This window comes from Panulirus ornatus, chromosome 38 (assembly GCF_036320965.1).
Source record: "Panulirus ornatus isolate Po-2019 chromosome 38, ASM3632096v1, whole genome shotgun sequence".
Classification (NCBI taxonomy): domain Eukaryota; kingdom Metazoa; phylum Arthropoda; class Malacostraca; order Decapoda; family Palinuridae; genus Panulirus; species Panulirus ornatus.
Genome location: NC_092261.1, coordinates 421,599 through 443,739, shown reverse-complemented (window position 1 = coordinate 443,739; position 22,141 = coordinate 421,599). Strand labels below are relative to the sequence as shown.

The 22,141-nt window shown below is 42.2% G+C and overlaps 1 protein-coding gene across 1 annotated transcript in view; it reads right to left on the bottom strand.

The window, feature by feature from the left end:
• Positions 1-22,141, bottom strand: part of Hyls1 (Hyls1 centriolar and ciliogenesis associated) — a 92,058-nt gene that overhangs the window by 22,799 nt on the left and 47,118 nt on the right. The gene's annotated exons all lie outside the window — the stretch shown is intronic.

The window sequence follows — 22,141 nt, the reverse complement described above, 5'->3', positions numbered from 1 at the left end:
TTAAATCTTAGGGAAAATAAAAATTTGTTTTGGAAGGAGGTAAATAAAGTGCATAAAACAAGAGAATAAATGGGAACATCGGTGAAGGGGGCTAATGGGGAGGTAATAACAAGTGGTGATGTGAGGAGATGGCATGAGTATTTTGAAGGTTTGTTGAATGTGTTAGATGATAGAGTGGCAGATATAGGGTGTTTTGGTCAAGGTGGTGTGCGAAGTGGGAGGATCAGGGAGAACGGATTGGTAAACAGAGAAGAGGAAGTGAAAGCTTTGCAGAAGATGAAAGCCAGCAAGGCGGCAGGTTTGGATGGTATTGCAGTGAAATTTATTAAAAAAGGGGATGACTGTGTTTTTGACTGGTTGGTGAGGATATTCAATGTATGTATGGCTCATGGTGAAGTGCCTGAGGATTGGCGGAATGCATGCATAGTGCCATTGTACAAAGGCAAAGGGGATGAAGTTGAGTGCTCAAATTACAGAAATACTTAGAAAAACAAATGGATTTGTATGTAGCATATATGGATCTGGAAAAGGCATATGATAGAGTTGATAGAGATGCTCTGTGGAAGGTATTAAGAGTATATGGTGTGGGAGGCAAGTTGCTAGAAGCAGTGAAAAGTTTTTATCGAGGATGTAAGGCATGTGTACAAGTAGGAAAGTGATTGGTTCTCAGTAAATGTTGGTTTGCGGCAGAGGTGCATGATGTGTCCATGGTTGTGTAATTTGTTTGTGGATGAGGTTGTTAGGGTGGTGAATGCAAGAGTTTTGGAAAGAGGGGCAAGGATGCAGTCTTTTGGGATTAGAGGGCTTGGGAAGTGAGTCAGTTGTTGTTCGCTGATGAACAGCGCTGGTGGCTGATTCAGGTGAGAAACTGCAGAAGCTGGTGACTGAGTTTGGTATAATGTGTGAAAGAAGAAAGTTGAGAGTAAATGTGAATAAGAGCAAGGTTATTAGGTACAGTAGATTTGAGGGACAAGTCAATTGGGATGTAAGTTTGAATGGAGAAAAACTGGAGGAAGTGAAGTGTTTTAGATATCTGGGAATGGATTTGGCAGCGGAAGTGAGTCACAAGGTGGGGGAAGGGTCGAAAGTTCTGGGAGCATTGAAAAATGTGTGGAAGGTGAGAACATTATCTCGTAAAGCAAAAATGGGTATGTTTGAAGGAATAGTGGTTCCAACAATGTTTTATGGTTATGAGGTGTGGGCTATAGATAGAGTTATGCAGAGGAGGGTGGATGTGTTGGAAATGAGATGCTTGAGGACAATATGTGGTGTGAGATGGTTTGATTGAGTAAGTAATGAAAGGGTAAGAGAGATGTGTGGTAATAAAAAGAGTGTGGTTGAGAGAGCAGAAGAGGGTGTATTGAAATGGTTTGGTCACATGGAGCAAAAGAGGGTATATGTGTCAGAGGTGGAAGAAACAAGAAATGGGAGACCAAATTGGAGGTGGAAGGATGGAGTTACAAAGATTTTGAGCAATTGGGGCCTGAACATGCAGGAGGGTGAAAGGCATGCAAGGAATAGAGTGAATGGAACGATGTGGTATACCGGGGTCGACGTGCTGTCAGTGGATTGAACCAGGGCATGTGAAGCATCTTGGGTAAACCATGGAAAATTTCGTTGGGTCTGGATGTGGAAACGGTGCTGTGGTATCGGTGCATTATACATGACAGCTAGAGATTGAGTGTGAATGAATGTGGCCTTTGTTTTCTTTTTCTAGCGCTACCTGGCGTGCGTGCAGGGGGAGGGGATTGTCATTTCATGTGTGGCCGGGTGGCGACGGAAATGAATAAAGGCATCAAGTATGAATTATGTACATGTGTATATTTGTATGTCTGTGTATGTATATATATGTTGAAATGTGTAGGTATGCATATGTGTGTGTGGATGTGTATGTATATGCATGTGTATATGGGTGGGTTGGGCCATTCTTTCATCTGTTTCCTTGTGCTACCTTGCTAATGCAGGAGAGAGCAACAAAGCATATTAAAAAGATAATAAAAATTATATATTGTATATATTTATAAACTATACGTTGTTGCTGTCTCCCACGTTAGTGAGGTAGCGCAAGGAGACAGTTGAAAGAATGGCCCAACCGACCCACATACACATGTATATACATACACATCCACAGAGGCATATATACATACCTATACATTTTAACGTTATACATATATATACATACACAGACATATACATATATACACATGTACATAATTCATACTTAATACCTTTATTCATTCAAATCCTCACTCCGCCACACATGAAATAGCATCCTCCCTCCCCCGCAAGGTAGCACTAGGAAAGGACAAAATGCCACATTCATTCACATTCAGTCTCTAGCTGTCACGTGTAATGCACCAAAACCACAGCTCCCTTTCCACATCCAGGCCCCACAAAACTTTCCATGGTTTACCCCAGATGCTTCACATGCCCTGGTTCAATCCATTGACAGTATGTCGACCCTGGTATACCACATCGTTTCATTTTATTCTTTGCACGCCTTTCACCCTCCTGTATGTTCATGCCCCGATCGCTCAAAATTCTTTTTCACTCCATCCTTCCACCTCCAATATGGTCTCCCACTTCTCCTTGTTCCCTACACCTTGGACCCACATATCCGCTTTGTCAATCTTACCTCACTCATTCTCTCCATGTGACCAAACCATTTCAGTACACCCTCTTCTGCTCTATCAAACACACTCTTATTATTACCACACATCCCTCACAACCTTTCATTGCTTACTTGATCAAACCACCTAACACCACATATTGTCCTCAAACATCTCATTTCCAACACATCCTCCCTCCTGCGCACAACCCTCTCTATAATCCATGCCTAGCAACCATATAACATTGTTGGAACCACACTATTCCTTCAAACATACCCAATTTTGCTTTCCGAGATAACGTTCTCTCCTTCCACACATTCTTCAACGCTCCCAGAACCTTCACCCCTCCCCCACCCTGTGACTCACTTCCACTTCCATGGTTCCATCCACTGCCAAATCCATTCCCAGATCTAAACACTTCACTTCCTCCAGTTTTTCTCCATTCAAACTTACCTCCCAGTTGACTTGTCCCTCAACCCTACTAAACCTAATAACCTTGCTCTTATTCACATTTACTCTCAGCTTTCTTCTTTCACACACTTTACCAAACTCAGTCACCAGCTTCTGTGGTTTCTCACCCGAATCAGCCACCAACGCTGTATCATCAGTGAACAATAACTGACTCACTTCCCATGCCTTCTCATCCAGAACAGACTACATACTTGCCCCTCTCTCCAAAACTCTTCCATTCACCGACCTAACAACCACATCCATAAACAAATTAAACAACCATGGAGATGTCATGCACCCCTGCCGGAATCCAACATTCACTGGGAACCAATCACTTTCCTCTCTTCACTTGTACAAATGCCTTACTTCCTCGATAAAAACTTTTCACTGCTTCTAGCAACTTACCTCCCACACCATATACTCTTATACGTTCCACAGAGGATCTCTATCAACCCTGTCATATGCCTTCTCCAGATCCATAAATGCTACATACAAATCCATCTGTTTTTCTGAGTATTTCTCACATACATTCTTCAAAGCAAACACCTGATGCACACATCCTCTACCACTTCTGAAACCACACTGCTCTTCCCCAAACTGATGCTCTGTACATGCCTTGACCCTCTCAACCATTACCTTCCCATATAATTTCCCAGGAATACTCAACAAACTTATACCTCTGTAATTTGAAACACTCACCTTTATCCCCTTTGCCTTTGTACAATGGCACTATGCTTGCATTCTGCCAAACCTCAGGCACTTAACCACAAACCATACATACATTGAATATCCTCTCCAACTAGTCAACAACACAGTCACTCCCTTTTTTAATAAATTCCACCGCAATACCATCCAGACCCGCTGCCTTGCCGGCTTTCAACTTCCCCAAAGCTTTCACTACCCCTTCTCTGTTTGCCAAATCACTATCCCTGACCCTCTTGCTTCGCACTCCACCTCGACCAAAACACCCTATATCTGCCACTCTGTTATCACACACATTCAACAAACCTTCATAATATTCCATCTCCCTCTCACTTCACCTCTACTTGTTCTTACCTCCACATTTGCCCCCTTCACCAATGTTCCCGTTTGTTCTCTTCTCTTAAACACTTTATTTACCTCCTTCCAAAACATCTTTTTATTCTTCATAAAATTTAATGATACTCTCTCACCCCAACTCTCATTTGCCCTCTTTTTCACCTCTTGCACCTTTCTCTTGACCTCTTGCCTCTTTCTTTTATACATCTCCCAGTCATTTGCACAATTTCCCTTACAAAACTCGTCCAAATGCCTCTCTCTTCTCTTTCACTAACAATCTTACTTCTTCATCCCACCACTCACTACCCTTTCTAATCTGCCCACCTCCCACCTTTCTCATGCCACAGGCATCTTTTGCGCAAGCCATCACTGCTCCCCTAAATACATCCCATTCCTCCCCTTACGTCATTTGCGCTCATGTTTTTCCATTCTGCTTTCAATCTTTCCTGGTACTTCCTCACACAAGTCTCCAGGATAGATATTTCAACATATACATACATAAATTGTGTATGTGTAGGGAGAGAGGAAAGTGACTGGTTCTCAGTGAATGTGGGTTTGCGGCAGGGTTGTGTGATGTCTCCATGGTTGTTTAATTTGTTTATGGATTGGGTTGTTAGGGAGGTGAATGCAAGAGTTTTGGAAAGAGGGGCTAGTATGCAGTCTGTTGTGGATGAGAGAGCTTGGGAAGTGGGTCAGTTGTTGTTCACTGGGGGCTGATTCATGTGAGAAACTGCAGAAGCTGGTGACTGAGTTTGGTAAAGTGTGTGAAAGAAGAAAGTTGAGAGTAAATGTGAATAAGAACAAGGTTATTAGGTACAGTAGGGTTGAGAGTTAAGTCAACTGGGACGTAAGTTTGAATGGAGAAAAACTGGAGGAAGTGAAGTGTTTTAGATATCTGGGAGTGGATTTGGCAGCGGATGGAACCATGGAAGCGGAAGGGAATCATAGGTTGGGGGAAGGGGCGAAAATTCTGGGAGCGTTGAAGAATGTGTGGAAGTCAAGAACATTATCTCGGAAAGCAAATTGGGTATGTTTGAAGGAATACTGGTTCCAACAATGTTGTATGGTTGCAAGGTGTGGGCTATGGATAGAATTGTGCGGAGGAGGGTGGATGTGCTGGAAATGAGATGTTTGAGGACAACATGTGGTGTGAGGTGGTTTGATCGAGTACGTAATAATAGGGTAAGAGAGATGTGTGGTAATAAAAAGAGTGTGGTTGAGAGAGCAGAAGAGGGTGTTTTGAAATGGTTTGGTCACATGTAGAGAATGAGTGAGGAAAGATTGACCAAGAGGATATATGTGTCTAAGGTGGAGGGAACAAGGAAAAGTGGGAGGCCTAATTGGAGGTGGAAAGATGGAGTGAAAAAGATTTTGAGTGATCGGGGCCTGAACATGCAGGAGGGTGAAAGGCTTGCAAGGAATAGAGTGAAGTAGAATGATATATATTTATTTTGTTTTGTTGCTGTCTCCCGCATTAGCGAGGTAGCGCAAGGAAACAGACAAAAGAATGGCCCAACCCACCCACATACACATGCATATACATACATGTCCACACACGCAAATATACATACCTGTACATCTCAACGTATACATATATATACACACACAGACATATACATATATACACATGTACATAATTCATACTGTCTGCCATTATTCATTCCCATCGCCACCCCGCCACACATGAAATAACAACCCCCTCCCCCCTCATGTGTGCGAGGTAGCGCTAGGAAAAGACAACAAAGGCCACATTCGTTCACACTCAGTCTCTAGCTGTCATGTAATAATGCACCGAAACCACAGCTCCCTTTCCACATCCAGGCCCCACAAAACTTTCCATGGTTTACCCCAGACATTTCACATGCCCTGGTTCAATCCACTGACAGCACGTCGACCCCGGTATACCACATCGTTCCAATTCACTCTATTCCTTGCATGCCTTTCACCCTCCTGCATGTTCAGGCCCTGATCACTCAAAATCTTTTTCCCTCCATCTTTCCACCTCATAATTTGGTCTCCCACTTCTCGTTCCCTCCACCTCTTACACATATATCCTCTTGGTCAATCTTTCCTCACTCATTCTCTCCATGTGACCAAACCATTTCAAAACACCCTCATCTGCTCTCTCAACCACACTCTTTTTTTTACCACACATCTCTCTTACCCTATTATTACTTACTCAATCAAACCACCTCACATCACATATTGTCCTCAAACATCTCATTTCCAGCACATCCACCCTCCTCCAAACAACTCTATCTATAGCCCACGCCTCGCAATCATATAACATTGTTGGAACCACTATCCCTTCAAACATACCCATTTTTGCTTTCCGAGATAATGTTCTCGACTTCCACACATTCTTCAATGCTCCCAGAACTTTCGCCCCCTTCACCACCCTATGATTCACTTCCGCTTCCATGGTTTCATCCACTGCCAAATCCACTCCCAGATATCTAAAACACTTCACTTTCTCCAGTTTTTCTCCATTCAAACTTACCTCCAACCTCCCAGTTGACTTGTCCCTCAACCCTACTGTACCTAATAACCTTGCTCTTATTCACATTTACTCTCAGCTTTCTTCTTTTACAACTTTTACCAAACTCATTCAACAGCTTCTGCAGTTTCTCACACGAATCAGCCACCAGCACTGTATCATCAGTGAACAACAACTGACTCACTTCCCAAGCTCTCTCATCCACAACAGACTGCATACTTGCCCCTCTTTCCAAAACTCTTGCATTTACCTCCCTAACAACTCCATCAATAAACAAATTCAATAGCCATGGAGAAGTCACACACCCCTGCCGCAAACCTACATTCACTGACAACCAGTCAATTTCCTCTCTTCCTACACGTACACATGCCTTACATCCTCGATAAAAACTTTTCACTGCTTCTAACAACTTGCCTCCCATACGACATATTCTTAATACCTTCCAGAGAGCATCTCTATCAACTCTATCATATGCCTTCTCCAGATCCATAAATGCTACATACAAATCCGTTTGCTTTTCTGAGTATTTCTCACATACATTCTTCAAAGCAAACACCTGATCCACACATCCTCTACCACTTCTGAAACCACACTGCTCTTCTCCAATATATATATATATATATATATATATATATATATATATATATATATATATTGATAGAGATGCTCTGTGGAAGGTATTAAGAATATATGGTGTGGGAGGCAAGTTGTTAGAAGCAGTGAAAAGTTTTTATCGAGGATGTAAGGCATGTGTACGTGTAGGAAGAAAGGAAAGTGATTGGTTCTCAGTGAATGTAGGTTTGCGGCAGGGGTGTGTGATGTCTCCATGGTTGTTTAATTTGTTTATGGATGGGGTTGTTAGGGAGGTGAATGCAAGAGTTTTGGAAAGAGGGGCAAGTATGAAGTCTGTTGGGTATGAGAGAGCTTGGGAAGTGAGTCAGTTGTTGTTCGCTGATGATACAGCGCTGGTGGCTGATTCATGTGAGAAACTGCAGAAGCTGGTGACTGAGTTTGGTAAAGTGTGTGAAAGAAGAAAGTTAAGAGTAAATGTGAATAAGAGCAAGGTTATTAGGTACAGTAGGGTTGAGGGTCAAGTCAATTGGGAGGTGAGTTTGAATGGAGAAAAACTGGAGGAAGTGAAGTGTTTTAGATATCTGGGAGTGGATCTGGCAGCGGATGGAACCATGGAAGCGGAAGTGGATCATAGGGTGGGGGAGGGGGCAAAAATTCTGGGAGCCTTGAAGTATGTGTGGAAGTCGAGAACATTATCTCGGAAAGCAAAAATGGGTATGTTTGAAGGAATAGTGGTTCCAACAATGTTGTATGGTTGAGAGGCGTGGACTATGGATAGAGTTGTGCGCAGGAGGATGGATGTGCTGGAAATGAGATGTTTGAGGACAATGTGTGGTGTGAGGTGGTTTGATCGAGTAAGTAACGTAAGGGTAAGAGAGATGTGTGGAAATAAAAAGAGCGTGGTTGAGAGAGCAGAAGAGGGTGTTTTGAAATGGTTTGGTCACATGGAGAGAATGAGTGAGGAAAGATTGACCAAGAGGATATATGTGTCGGAGGTGGAGGGAACGAGGAGAAGAGGGAGACCAAATTGGAGGTGGAAAGATGGAGTGAAAAAGATTTTGTGTGATCGGGGCCTGAACATGCAGGAGGGTGAAAGGAGGGCAAGGAATAGAGTGAATTGGATCGATGTGGTACACCGGGGTTGACGTGGTCAGTGGATTGAATCAGGGCATGTGAAGCGTCTGGGGTAAACCATGGAAAGCTGTGTAGGTATGTATATTTGCGTGTGTGGATGTTTATATATATATATATATATATATATATTATTATTTTTTTATTATACTTTGTCACTGTCTCCCGCGTTTGCGAGGTAGCGCAAGGAAACAGACGAAAGAAATGGCCCCCCCCCCCCCCCCATACACATGTATATACATACGTCCATACACGCAAATATACATACCTACACAGCTTTCCATGGTTTACCCCAGACGCTTCACATGCCCTGATTCAATCCACTGACAGCACGTCAACCCCAGTATACCACATCGATCCAATTCACTCTATTCCTTGCCCTCCTTTCACCCTCCTGCATGTTCAGGCCCCGATCACACCAAATCTTTTTCACTCCATCTTTCCACCTCCAATTTGGTCTCCCACTTCTCCTCGTTCCCTCCACCTCCGACACATATATCCTCTTGGTCAATCTTTCCTCACTCATTCTCTCCATGTGCCCAAACCATTTCAAACCACCCTCTTCTGCTCTCTCAACCGCGCTCTTTTTATTTCCACACATCTCTCTTACCCTTACATTATATATATATATATATATATATATATATTTTTTTTTTTATACGATTCGCCATTTCCCGCATTTGCGAGGTAGCGTTAAGAACAGAGGACTGGGCCTTAGAGGGAAAATCCTTACCTGGCCCCCTTCTCTGTTCCTTCTTTTGGAAAATTAAAAAAAAACGAGAGGGGAGGATTTCCAGCCACCCGCTCCCTCCCCTTTTAGTCGCCTTCTACGACACGCAGGGAATACGAGGGAAGTATTCTTTCTCCCCTATCCCCAGGGATAATATATATATATATATATATATATATATTTTTTTTTTTTTTTTTTTTTTTTTTTTATACGATTCGCCATTTCCCGCATTTGCGAGGTAGCGTTAAGAACAGAGGACTGGGCCTTAGAGGGAAAATCCTTACCTGGCCCCCTTCTCTGTTCCTTCTTTTGGAAAATTAAAAAAAAACGAGAGGGGAGGATTTCCAGCCACCCGCTCCCTCCCCTTTTAGTCGCCTTCTACGACACGCAGGGAATACGAGGGAAGTATTCTTTCTCCCCTATCCCCAGGGATAATATATATATATATATATATATATATATATATATATATATTTTTTTTTTTTTTTTTCATATTATTCACCATTTCCCGCATTAGCAAGGTAGCATTAAGAACAGAGGACTGGGCCTTAGAGGGAATATCCTCACCTGGCCCCCTTCTCTGTTCCTTCTTTTGGAAAATTGAAAAAAAAAAAAAAAAAAAAAAAAAAAAATGAGAGGGGAGGATTTCCAGCCCCCCGCTCCCTTCCCTTTTAGTCGCCTTCTACGACACGCAGGGAATACGTGGGAAGTATTCTTTCTCCCCTATCCCCAGGGATAATATATATATATATATACATATAATATATATATATATATATATATATATATATATATATATATATATATATATATATATATATATATCTTTTTCTTTCTTTCAAACTATTCGCCATTTCCCGCGTTAGGAAGGTAGCGTTAAGAACAGAGGACTGGGCCTCTGAGGGAATATCCTCACCTGGCCCCCTTCTTCGTTCCTTCTTTTGGAAAAAAAAAAAAAATACGAGGGGAGGATTTCCTGCCCCCCGCTACCTCTCCTTTTAGTCAACTTGTACGATACGCAGGGAATACATGGGAAGTATTCTTTCTCCCCTATCCCCAGGGATAATCCCCAGATAAAATCATAAAAATAATAAATGCTACAATTTGCACATGCATTGGAAGATACTGTATATTCCGGATAGAAAACTTTTCTAGTCATATGGATGTTTTTCCTGTACTAAAAATAGTAAAATATGAATGAAAGGACACAAATTTATCTATTTTGAAGTTCATTCTCTCAGTAATCAACATAATCTAATATTTCACTGTTTTTCTCAAGTCTGTGCAAGTTAATAAAGTTTTACATGCATCATTCTATATGCATATATATATATATATATATATATATATATATATATATATATATATATATATATAGGGGAGAAAGGGGATAGGGGAGAAAGAACACCTCCCACGTATTCCCCGCGTGCTGTAGAAGGCGACCAAAAGGGAAGGGAGCGGGGGGCTGGAAATCCTCCCCTCTCGCTTCTTTTCCAATTCTCCAAAAGAAGGAACAGAGAAGGGGGCCAGGTGAGGGTATTTCCCAAAAGGCCCAGTCCCCTGTTCTCAACGCCACCTCGCTATCACGGGAAATGGCGAATAGTATGAAAAAAAAAATATATATATATATATATATATATATATATATATATATAGAAGTAGCAGAAGCTGGTGACTGAGTTTGGTAAAGTGTGTGAAAGAAGAAGTTAAGAGTAAATGTGAATAAGAGCAAGGTTATTAGGTACAGTAGGGTTGAGGGTCAAATCAGTTTGGAGGTAAGTTTGAATGGAGAAAAGACTGGAGGAAGTAAAATGTTTTAGATATCTGGAAGTGGATCTGGCAGCGGATGGAACCATGGAAGCAGAAGTGAATCATAGGGTGGGGGAGGGGGCGAAAATTCTGGGAGCCTTGAAGAATGTGTGGTAGTCGAGAACATTATCTCCAAAAGCAAAAATGGGTATGTTTGAAGGAATAGTGGTTCCAACAATGTTGTATGGTTGTTAGGCGCGGGCTATGGATAGAGTTGTGTGCAGGGGGGTGGATGTGCTGGAAATGAGATGTTTGAGGACGATATGTGGTGTGAGGTGGTTTGATCGAGTAAGTAATGTAAGGGTAAGAGAGATGTGTGGAAATAAAAACAGCATGGTTGAGAGAGCAAAAGAGGGTGTTTTGAAATGGTTTGGGCACATGGAGAGAACGAGTGAGGAAAGATTGACCAAGAGGATATATGTGTCGGAGGTGGAGGGAACGAGGAGAAGTGGGAGACCAAATTGGAGGTGGAAAGATAGAGTGAAAAGATTTTGAGTGATCGGGGCCTGAACATGCAGGAGGGTGAAAGGCGGGCAAGGAATAGAGTGAATTGAATCGATGTGATATACCGGGGTCGACGTGCTGTCAATGGACTGAATCAGGGCATGTGAAGCGTCTGGGGTAAAACATGGAAATTTCTGTGGGGCCTGGATGTGGAAAGGGAGCTGTGGTTTCGGGCATTATTGCATGACAGCTAGAGACTGAGTGTGAACGAATGGGGCCTTTGTTGTCCCTTCTTAGCGCTACCTCACACACATGAGGGGGGAGGGGGATGATATTCCATGTGTGGCAAGGTGGCGATGGGAATGAATAAAGGCAGACTGTGAATTGTGTGCATGTGTATATATGTATGTGTCTGTGTGTATATATATGTGTGCATTGAGATGTATGGGTATGTATATTTGCGTGTGTGGACGTGTATGTATATACTTGTGTATGAGGGTGGGTTGGGCCATTTCTTTCGTCTGTTTCCTTGCGCTACCTCGCAAATGCGGGAGACAGCGACAAAGCAAAATAATAAAAAAACAAAAATAGAAGTAGCACTATTCCTTAAACAGGAGTAATGGGAGTATGTGATAGAGTGTAAGAAAGTAAACTCTAGAGTGAATAGAGGAATAGGAATAGGAAAGTGAATTGGAACGATGTGGCATACCGGGGCGACTTACTGTCAATGGATTGAACCAGAGCATGTGAAGCGTCTGGGGTAAACCATGTAAAGTTCTGTGGGGCCTGGATGTGGAAAGGGAGCTGTGGTTTTGGTGCATTGTACATGACAGCTAGAGACTGAGTGTGAACAAATGTGGCCTTTGTTGTCTTTTCCTAGCGCTACCTCGCGCACATGCGGGGGGAGGGGGCTGGTATTTCATTATGTGGCATGGTGACGACAGGAATGAATAAGGGCAGACAGTATGAATTATGTACATGTGTATATATGTATATGTCTGTGCGTGTATATATAAGTATACGTTGAGATGTATAAGTATGTATATGTGCGTGTGTGGACGTGTATGTATATACATGTGTATGTGGGTGGGTTAGGCCATTCTTTTGTCTGTTTCCTTGCACTACCTTGCTAACACGGGAGACAGGAACAAAGTATAATAATAATATATATATATATATATATATATATATATATATATATATATATATATATATATATATATTTTTAACTTCGCCATTTCCCGCATCAGCAAGGTAGCATTAAGAACAGAGGACTGGGCCTCTGAGGGAACATCCTCACCTGGCTCCCTTCTCTGTTCCTTCTTTTGGAAAATTAAAAAAAAAAAAAACAAGAGGGGAGGATTTCCAGCCCCCCGCTCCCTCCCCATTTAGTCGCCTTCTACGACACGCAGGGAATACGTGGGAAGTATTCTTTCTCCCCAATCCCCAGGGATATATATATATATATATATATATATATATATATATTTATGGATCTGGAGAAGGCATATGATAAGAGTTGATAGAGATGCTCTGTGGAAGGTATTAAGAATATATGGTGTGGGAGGAAAGTTGTTAGAAGCAGTGAAGAGTTTTTATCGAGGATGTAAGGCATGTGTACGTGTAGGAAGAGAGGAAAGTGATTGGTTCTCAGTGAATGTAGGTTTGCGGCAGGGGTGTGTGATGTCTCCATGGTTGTTTAATTTGTTTATGGATGGGGTTGTTAGGGAGGTAAATGCAAGAGTTTTGGAAAGAGGGGCAAGTATGAAGTCTGTTGGGGATGAGAGAGCTTGGGAAGTGAGTCAGTTGTTGTTCGCTGATGATACAGCACTGGTGGTTGATTCATGTGAGAAACTGCAGAAGCTGGTGACTGAGTTTGGTAAAGTGTGTGGAAGAAGAAAGTTAAGAGTAAATGTGAATAAGAGCAAGGTTATTAGGTACAGTAGGGTTGAGGGTCAAGTCAATTGGGAGGTGAGTTTGAACGGAGAAAAACTGGAGGAAGTGAAGTGTTTTAGATATCTGGGAGTGGATCTGGCAGCGGATGGAACCATGGAAGCGGAAGTGGATCATAGGGTGGGGGAGGGGGCGAAAATTCTGGGGGCCTTGAAGAATGTGTGGAAGTCGAGAACATTATCTCGAAAAGCAAAAATGGGTATGTTTGAAGGAATAGTGGTTCCAAAAATGTTGTATGGTTGCGAGGCGTGGGCTATGGATAGAGTTGTGCGCAGGAGGATGGATGTGCTGGAAATGAGATGTTTGAGGACAATGTGTGGTGTGAGGTGGTTTGATCGAGTGAGTAACGTAAGGGTAAGAGAGATGTGTGGAAATAAAAAGAGCATGGTTGAGAGAGCAGAAGAGGGTGTTTTGAAGTGGTTTGGGCACATGGAGAGAATGAGTGAGGAAAGATTGACCAAGAGGATATATGTGTCGGAGGTGGAGGGAACGAGGAGAAGTGGGAGACCAAATTGGAGGTGGAAAGATAGAGTGAAAAGATTTTGAGTGATCGGGGCCTGAACATGCAGGAGGGTGAAAGGCGGGCAAGGAATAGAGTGAATTGAATCGATGTGATATACCGGGGTCGACGTGCTGTCAATGGACTGAATCAGGGCATGTGAAGCGTCTGGGGTAAAACATGGAAATTTCTGTGGGGCCTGGATGTGGAAAGGGAGCTGTGGTTTCGGGCATTATTGCATGACAGCTAGAGACTGAGTGTGAACGAATGGGGCCTTTGTTGTCCCTTCTTAGCGCTACCTCACACACATGAGGGGGGAGGGGGATGATATTCCATGTGTGGCAAGGTGGCGATGGGAATGAATAAAGGCAGACTGTGAATTGTGTGCATGTGTATATATGTATGTGTCTGTGTGTATATATATGTGTGCATTGAGATGTATGGGTATGTATATTTGCGTGTGTGGACGTGTATGTATATACTTGTGTATGAGGGTGGGTTGGGCCATTTCTTTCGTCTGTTTCCTTGCGCTACCTCGCAAATGCGGGAGACAGCGACAAAGCAAAATAATAAAAAAAACAAAAATAGAAGTAGCACTATTCCTTAAACAGGAGTAATGGGAGTATGTGATAGAGTGTAAGAAAGTAAACTCTAGAGTGAATAGAGGAATAGGAATAGGAAAGTGAATTGGAACGATGTGGCATACCGGGGCGACTTACTGTCAATGGATTGAACCAGAGCATGTGAAGCGTCTGGGGTAAACCATGTAAAGTTCTGTGGGGCCTGGATGTGGAAAGGGAGCTGTGGTTTTGGTGCATTGTACATGACAGCTAGAGACTGAGTGTGAACAAATGTGGCCTTTGTTGTCTTTTCCTAGCGCTACCTCGCGCACATGCGGGGGGAGGGGGCTGGTATTTCATTATGTGGCATGGTGACGACAGGAATGAATAAGGGCAGACAGTATGAATTATGTACATGTGTATATATGTATATGTCTGTGCGTGTATATATATGTATACGTTGAGATGTATAAGTATGTATATGTGCGTGTGTGGACGTGTATGTATATACATGTGTATGTGGGTGGGTTAGGCCATTCTTTTGTCTGTTTCCTTGCACTACCTTGCTAACACGGGAGACAGGAACAAAGTATAATAATAATATATATATATATAGTGGTTCCAACAATGTTGTATGGTTGCGAGGCGTGGGCTATGGATAGAGATGTGCGCAGGAGGATGGATGTGCTGGAAATGAGATGTTTGAGGACAATGTGTGGTGTGAGGTGGTTTGATCGAGTAAGTAACGTAAGGGTAAGAGAGATGTGTGGAAATAAAAAGAGCGTGGTTGAGAGAGCAGAAGAGGGTGTTTTGAAATGGTTTGGGCACATGGAGAGAATGAGTGAGGAGAGATTGACCAAGAGGATATATGTGTCGGAGGTGGAGGGAACGAGGAGAAGAGGGAGACCAAATTGGAGGTGGAAAGATGGAGTGAAAAAGATTTTGTGTGATCGGGGCCTGAACATGCAGGAGGGTGAAAGGAGGGCAAGAAATAGAGTGAATTGGAGTCATGTGGTATACAGGGGTTGACGTGCTGTCAGTGGATTGAAGCAAGGCATGTGAAGCGTCTGGGGTAAACCATGGAAAGCTGTGTAGGTATGTATATTTGCGTGTGTGGACGTGTGTATGTACATGTGTATGGGGGGGGGGGGGGTTGGGCCATTTCGTTCGTCTGTTTCCTTGCGCTACCTCGCAAACGCGGGAGACAGCGACAAAGTATAAAAAAAAAAAAAAAAAAAAAAAAAATATATATATATATATATATATATATATATATATATATATTTTTAACTTCGCCATTTCCCGCATCAGCAAGGTAGCATTAAGAACAGAGGACTGGGCCTCTGAGGGAACATCCTCACCTGGCTCCCTTCTCTGTTCCTTCTTTTGGAAAATTAAAAAAAAAAAAACAAGAGGGGAGGATTTCCAGCCCCCCGCTCCCTCCCCATTTAGTCGCCTTCTACGACACGCAGGGAATACGTGGGAAGTATTCTTTCTCCCCAATCCCCAGGGATATATATATATATATATATATATATATATATATATATATATTTATGGATCTGGAGAAGGCATATGATAAGAGTTGATAGAGATGCTCTGTGGAAGGTATTAAGAATATATGGTGTGGGAGGAAAGTTGTTAGAAGCAGTGAAGAGTTTTTATCGAGGATGTAAGGCATGTGTACGTGTAGGAAGAGAGGAAAGTGATTGGTTCTCAGTGAATGTAGGTTTGCGGCAGGGGTGTGTGATGTCTCCATGGTTGTTTAATTTGTTTATGGATGGGGTTGTTAGGGAGGTAAATGCAAGAGTTTTGGAAAGAGGGGCAAGTATGAAGTCTGTTGGGGATGAGAGAGCTTGGGAAGTGAGTCAGTTGTTGTTCGCTGATGATACAGCACTGGTGGTTGATTCATGTGAGAAACTGCAGAAGCTGGTGACTGAGTTTGGTAAAGTGTGTGGAAGAAGAAAGTTAAGAGTAAATGTGAATAAGAGCAAGGTTATTAGGTACAGTAGGGTTGAGGGTCAAGTCAATTGGGAGGTGAGTTTGAACGGAGAAAAACTGGAGGAAGTGAAGTGTTTTAGATATCTGGGAGTGGATCTGGCAGCAGATGGAACCATGGAAGCGGAAGTGGATCATAGGGTGGGGGAGGGGGCGAAAATTCTGGGGGCCTTGAAGAATGTGTGGAAGTCGAGAACATTATCTCGAAAAGCAAAAATGGGTATGTTTGAAGGAATAGTGGTTCCAAAAATGTTGTATGGTTGCGAGGCGTGGGCTATGGATAGAGTTGTGCGCAGGAGGATGGATGTGCTGGAAATGAGATGTTTGAGGACAATGTGTGGTGTGAGGTGGTTTGATCGAGTGAGTAACGTAAGGGTAAGAGAGATGTGTGGAAATAAAAAGAGCATGGTTGAGAGAGCAGAAGAGGGTGTTTTGAAGTGGTTTGGGCACATGGAGAGAATGAGTGAGGAAAGATTGACCAAGAGGATATATGTGTCGGAGGTGGAGGGAACGAGGAGAAGAGGGAGACCAAATTGGAGGTGGAAAGATGGAGTGAAAAAGATTTTGTGTGAGCGGGGCCTGAACATGCAGGAGGGTGAAAGGAGGGCAAGGAATAGAGTGAATTGGAGCGATGTGGTATACCAGGGTTGACATGCTGTCAGTGGATTGAATCAAGGCATGTGAAGCGTCTGGGGTAAACCATGGAAAGCTGTGTAGGTATGTATATTTGCGTGTGTGGACGTATGTATATACATGTGTATGGGGGGTTTGGGCCATTTCTTTCGTCTGTTTCCTTGCGCTACCTCACAAACGTGGGAGACAGCGACAAAGTATAATAAAATAATATATATATATATATATATATATATATATATATATATATATATATATATATATATATATATATATATATATCCCTGGGGATTGGGGAGAAAGGATACTTCGCACGTATTCCCTGCGTGTCGTAGAAGGCGACTAAATGGGGAGGGAGCGGGGGGCTGGAAATCCTCCCCTCTTTTTTTTTTTTTTTTTAATTTTCCAAAAGAAGGAACAGAGAAGGGAGCCAGGTGAGGATGTTCCCTCAGAGGCCCAGTCCTCTGTTCTTAACGCTACCTTGCTGATGCGGGAAATGGCGAATAGTTAAAAGAATATATATATATATATATATATATATATATATATATATATATATATATATATATATATATATATATATATATATATATATTTTTCTATACTATTCGCCTTTTCCCGCGATAGCGAGGTAGCGTTAAGAACAGAGGACTGGGCCTTTGAGGGAATATCCTCACCTGGCCCTCTTCTCTGTTCCTTATTTTTGGGAAAAAAAAAAAAAAAAAAGAGAGGGGAGGATTTCCAGCCCCCCACTCCCTTCCCTTTTAGTCGCCTTCTACGACACGCAGGGAATACGTGGGAAGTATTCTTTCTTCCCTATCCCCAGGGAATATATATAAATATATATATATATATATTATCCCTGGGGATAGGGGAGAAAGAATACTTCCCACGTATTCCCTGCGTGTCGTAGAAGGCGACTAAAAGGGGAGGGAGCGGGGGGCTGGAAATCCTCCCCTCTCACTTTTTTTTTTAATTTTCCAAAAGAGGGAACAGAGAAGGGGCCCAGGTGAGGATATTCCCTCAAGGGCCCAGTCCTCTGTTCTCAACGCTACCTCGCTAATGCAGGAAATGGCGAATAGTATGAAAGAAGAAAAGAATATATATATATATAGGGGAGAAAGAATACTTCCCACGTATTCCCTGCGTGTCGTAGAAGGCGACTAAAAGGGGAGGGAGTGGGTGGCTGGAAATCCTCCCCTTTCTTTTTTTTTTTTAATTTTCCAAAAGAAGGAACAGAGAAGGGGGTCAGGTGAGGATATTCCCTCGAAGGCCCAGTTCTCTGTTCTTAACGCTACCTCACAAACGTGGGAAATGGCAAATAGTATGAAAAAAGAAAAAAAAAATATATATATATATATCCCTGGGGATAGGGGATTAAGAATACTTCCCACGTATTCCCTGCGAGTCGTAGAAGGCGACTAAAAGGGGAGGGAGCGGGGGGCTGGAAATCCTCCCCTCTTGTTTTTTTTTTAAATTTTCCAAAAGAAGGAACAGGAGGCCAGGTGAGGATATTCCAAAAAAGGCCCAGTCCTCTGTTCTTAGCGCTACCTCACTAACGCGGGAAATGGCGAATAGTTTAAAAAAAAATATATATATATATATATATATATATGGAACCATGGAAACGAAAGTGAGTCACAGGGTGGGGGAGGAGGTGAAGTTTCTGGGAGCGTTGATGAACATGTGGAAGGTGAGAACGTTATCTTGGAGAGCAAAATTGGGTATGATTGAAGGAATAGTGGTTCCAATAATGTATGGTTGTGAGGCGTGGGCTATAGATAGGGTTGTGCGGAGGAGGGTGGCTGTGTTGGAAATGAGATGTTTGAGGACAATTTGTGGTGTAAGGTAGTTTGATCAAGTGCGTAATGAAAGTGTAAGAGAGATGTGTGGTAATAAAAATAGTTTGGTTGAGAGAACAGAAGAGAGTGTATTGAAATGGTTTGGTCACATGGAGAGACTGAGTGAGAAAAGATTGACAAAAAGGATATAGTGTCAGACAGAGGTGGAGGGAACAAGAAGTGGGAGACCAAATTGGAGGTGGAAGAATGGAGTGACAAAGATTTTGAGCAATCGGGGCCTGAACATGCTGGAGGGTGAGAGGCGTGCAAGGAATAAAGTGAATTGGAACAATGTGGTATACTGGTGTTGACATGCTGGCAATGGATTGAACCAGGGCATGTGAAGCATCTGGGGTAAACCATGGAAAGTTGTGTGCGGCCTGGATGTGGAAAGGGAGCTGCGGTTTTGGTGCATTACACATGACAGCTAGAGACTGAGTGAGAACGAATGTGGCCTTTGTTGTCTTTTCCTAGCACTATCTCATGCTTGCAGGGGGGAGGGGGGTGCCATTTCATGTGTGGTGGGGTGGGGATGGGAATGGATTAGGGCAGCAAGTATGAATATGTACATGTGTATATATGTATATGTCTATGTATGTATACATTGAAATGTATAATTATGTATATGTGTGTATGTGGGCGTGTATGTATGTACATGTGTATGTGGGTGGGTTAGGCTATTCTTTCGTCTGTTTCCTCGCACTACCTCGCTAACGTGGGAGACAGCAACAATGTATAATAAATATGTATAGATATATATATATATATATATATATATATATATATATATATATATATATATATATATATATATATATATATATGTGTGTGTGTGTGTAGACATGATGCTCACACTTGTCCGTGATGATAGTATGAAGGTGAAATTGCACTTCAGTAGATCATACAATTTTATATAATGTAATTTTTCTATAAATGTAGCACAACCAGTAAGACTGTAACAGAGAGGTGTTATTGACATCAACAGTCAGTATGAAGGGATGACCACAAAAATATGATCGCCAAACACTCGTAATGAAAATGATCACCCCATAGATCTTGAAAATCCTGTTATATCGCTCTGCTTATTATGCCACACGTGATGTCATTGAATCTGTCTTAATTGCTAATACTAAGAACTTTAATTTGTCCCCATTCAAAGCACATCCTAGCATTAACCAACTCATTATGAGAGAATTGACAAAACACAAAAACATCAAAAAAGTTGTTCATGACACACCCAGTTACCCAGGTCAACCAAAGCAACCTTACCCTGCTTAATCATTCTCCCTTATAAGGGTTACAACCAGACATAGCTGACAGTGCAGAGCCTAGATTGATTGGTGTTGTGCGGCAGGAACCAAGTATGATGTTGAAATTTAAATAACTGTTGAGTACTGGCACCTGATGAGATGGATTGTTTCCATGAAACATGTCATGCCACATATATAGAAAAATTACGTTAAAGGAAATTGTATGAACTACTGAAATTGAAATGCGATTTAACCTTCATATCTATATATCCCCTGGGGATTGGGGAGAAAGAATACTTCCCACGTATTCCCTGCGTGTCGTAGAAGGCGACTAAAAGGGGAGGGAGTGGGGGGCTGGAAATCCTCCCCTCTTTTTTTTTTTTTTTTTAGTTTTTCAAAAGAAGGAAGAGAGAAGGGGGCCAGGTGAGGATTTTCCCTCAGAGGCCCAGTCCTCTGTTCTTAACGCTACCTTGCTAACGCGGGAAATGGCGAATAGTTTGAAAAAAAAAAAAAAATATATATATATATATATATATATATATATATATATATATATATATATGTGTGTGTGTGTGAGAAACTGCAGAACCTGGTGACTGTGTTTGGCAAAGTGTGTGAAAGAAGAAAGTTGAGAGTAAATGTGAATAAGAGCAAGGTTATTAGGTGCAGTAGGGTTGAGGGAAAAGTAAATTGGGAGGTAAGTTTGAATGGAGAAAAACTGGAGGAAGTAAAGTGTTTTAGATATCTGGGAGTGGATTTGGCAGCAGATGTAACCATGGAAGCGGAAGTGAATCATAGGGTGGGGGAGGGGGCAAAAATTCTGGGAGCGTTGAAGAGTGTGTGGAAATTGAGAACATTATCTCGGAAAGCAAAAATGGGTATGTTTGAAGGAATAGTGGTTCCAACAATTTTATATGGTTGTGAGGCGTGGGCTATATATAGGGTTGTGCAGAGGAGGGTGGTTGTGTAGGAAATTAGATGTTTGAGGACAATATGAGGTGTGATGTGATTTGATCGAGTAAGTAATGAAAGGGTAAGAGAGATATATGGTAATAAAAAGAGTGTGGTTGAGAGAGCAGAAGAGGGTGTATTGAAATGGTTCGGTCACATGGAGAGAATGAGTGAGGAAAGATTGACCAAGAGGATATATGTGTCAGAGGTGGAGGGAACGAGGTGAAGTGGGAGACCAAATTGGAGGTGAAAAGATGGAGTGAAAAAGATTTTGAGTGATTGGGGCCTGAACATGCAGGAGGGTGAAAGGCTGCGCGTGCAAGGAATAGAGTGAACTGGAACGATGTGGTATACCGGGGTCGATGTGCTGTCAGTGGATTGAACCAGGGCATGTGAAGCATATGGGGTAAACCAAGGAAAGTGTTGTGGGGCCTGGATGTGGAAAGGGTGAATGAATGTGGCCTTTGTTGTCTTTTCATAGTGATACCTCGCATGCATGCAGGGGGAGGGGGTTGTCATTTCATGTGTGGCGGGGTGGCAGTGAGAATGAATAAAGGTAGCAAGTATGAATTATGTACATGTGTATATATGTATATGTCCGTGTATGCATATATATGTATACGTACGTATATGTGCGTGTGTGGACGTTTATGTATATACATGTGTATGTGGGTGGGTTGGGCCATTCTTTCATCTGTTTCCTTGCACTACCTCGCTAATGCAGGAGACAGCGACAAAGTATAATAGAATAGAAATAAATGAATATGTATGTATATATTGGTTGAGCATACACCATAAGGGTAAAGTCATTTTTGGTGAGGATGTCATTGTCAGTTGATAGAGCAGAGTACAGTCTTGTCAAAGATCTACCAAACTCAAAGGAGTCCATCTCATCGCTGTGAAGTGTAATACAGCCTTAGGGCTACAAGAACCTTTGGAAAAGGGACCCTGACATAACAGCATAAACATTTATGTTAGGGGTCATGGGGTTATTTAAATAGATAATGATATGCACACACACACACACACAATTGTGTGCAGTAAACCAGTGGAAAGTGAACCATCCATGCACCATTTGTACAAAGTTCTCCCCTGATGCAACCTCAAGTGTTCTCAAAGTGAAACAATAGTCGTCCTATATACATTGTTGAGACTTGACATATCAACTGTGTTAA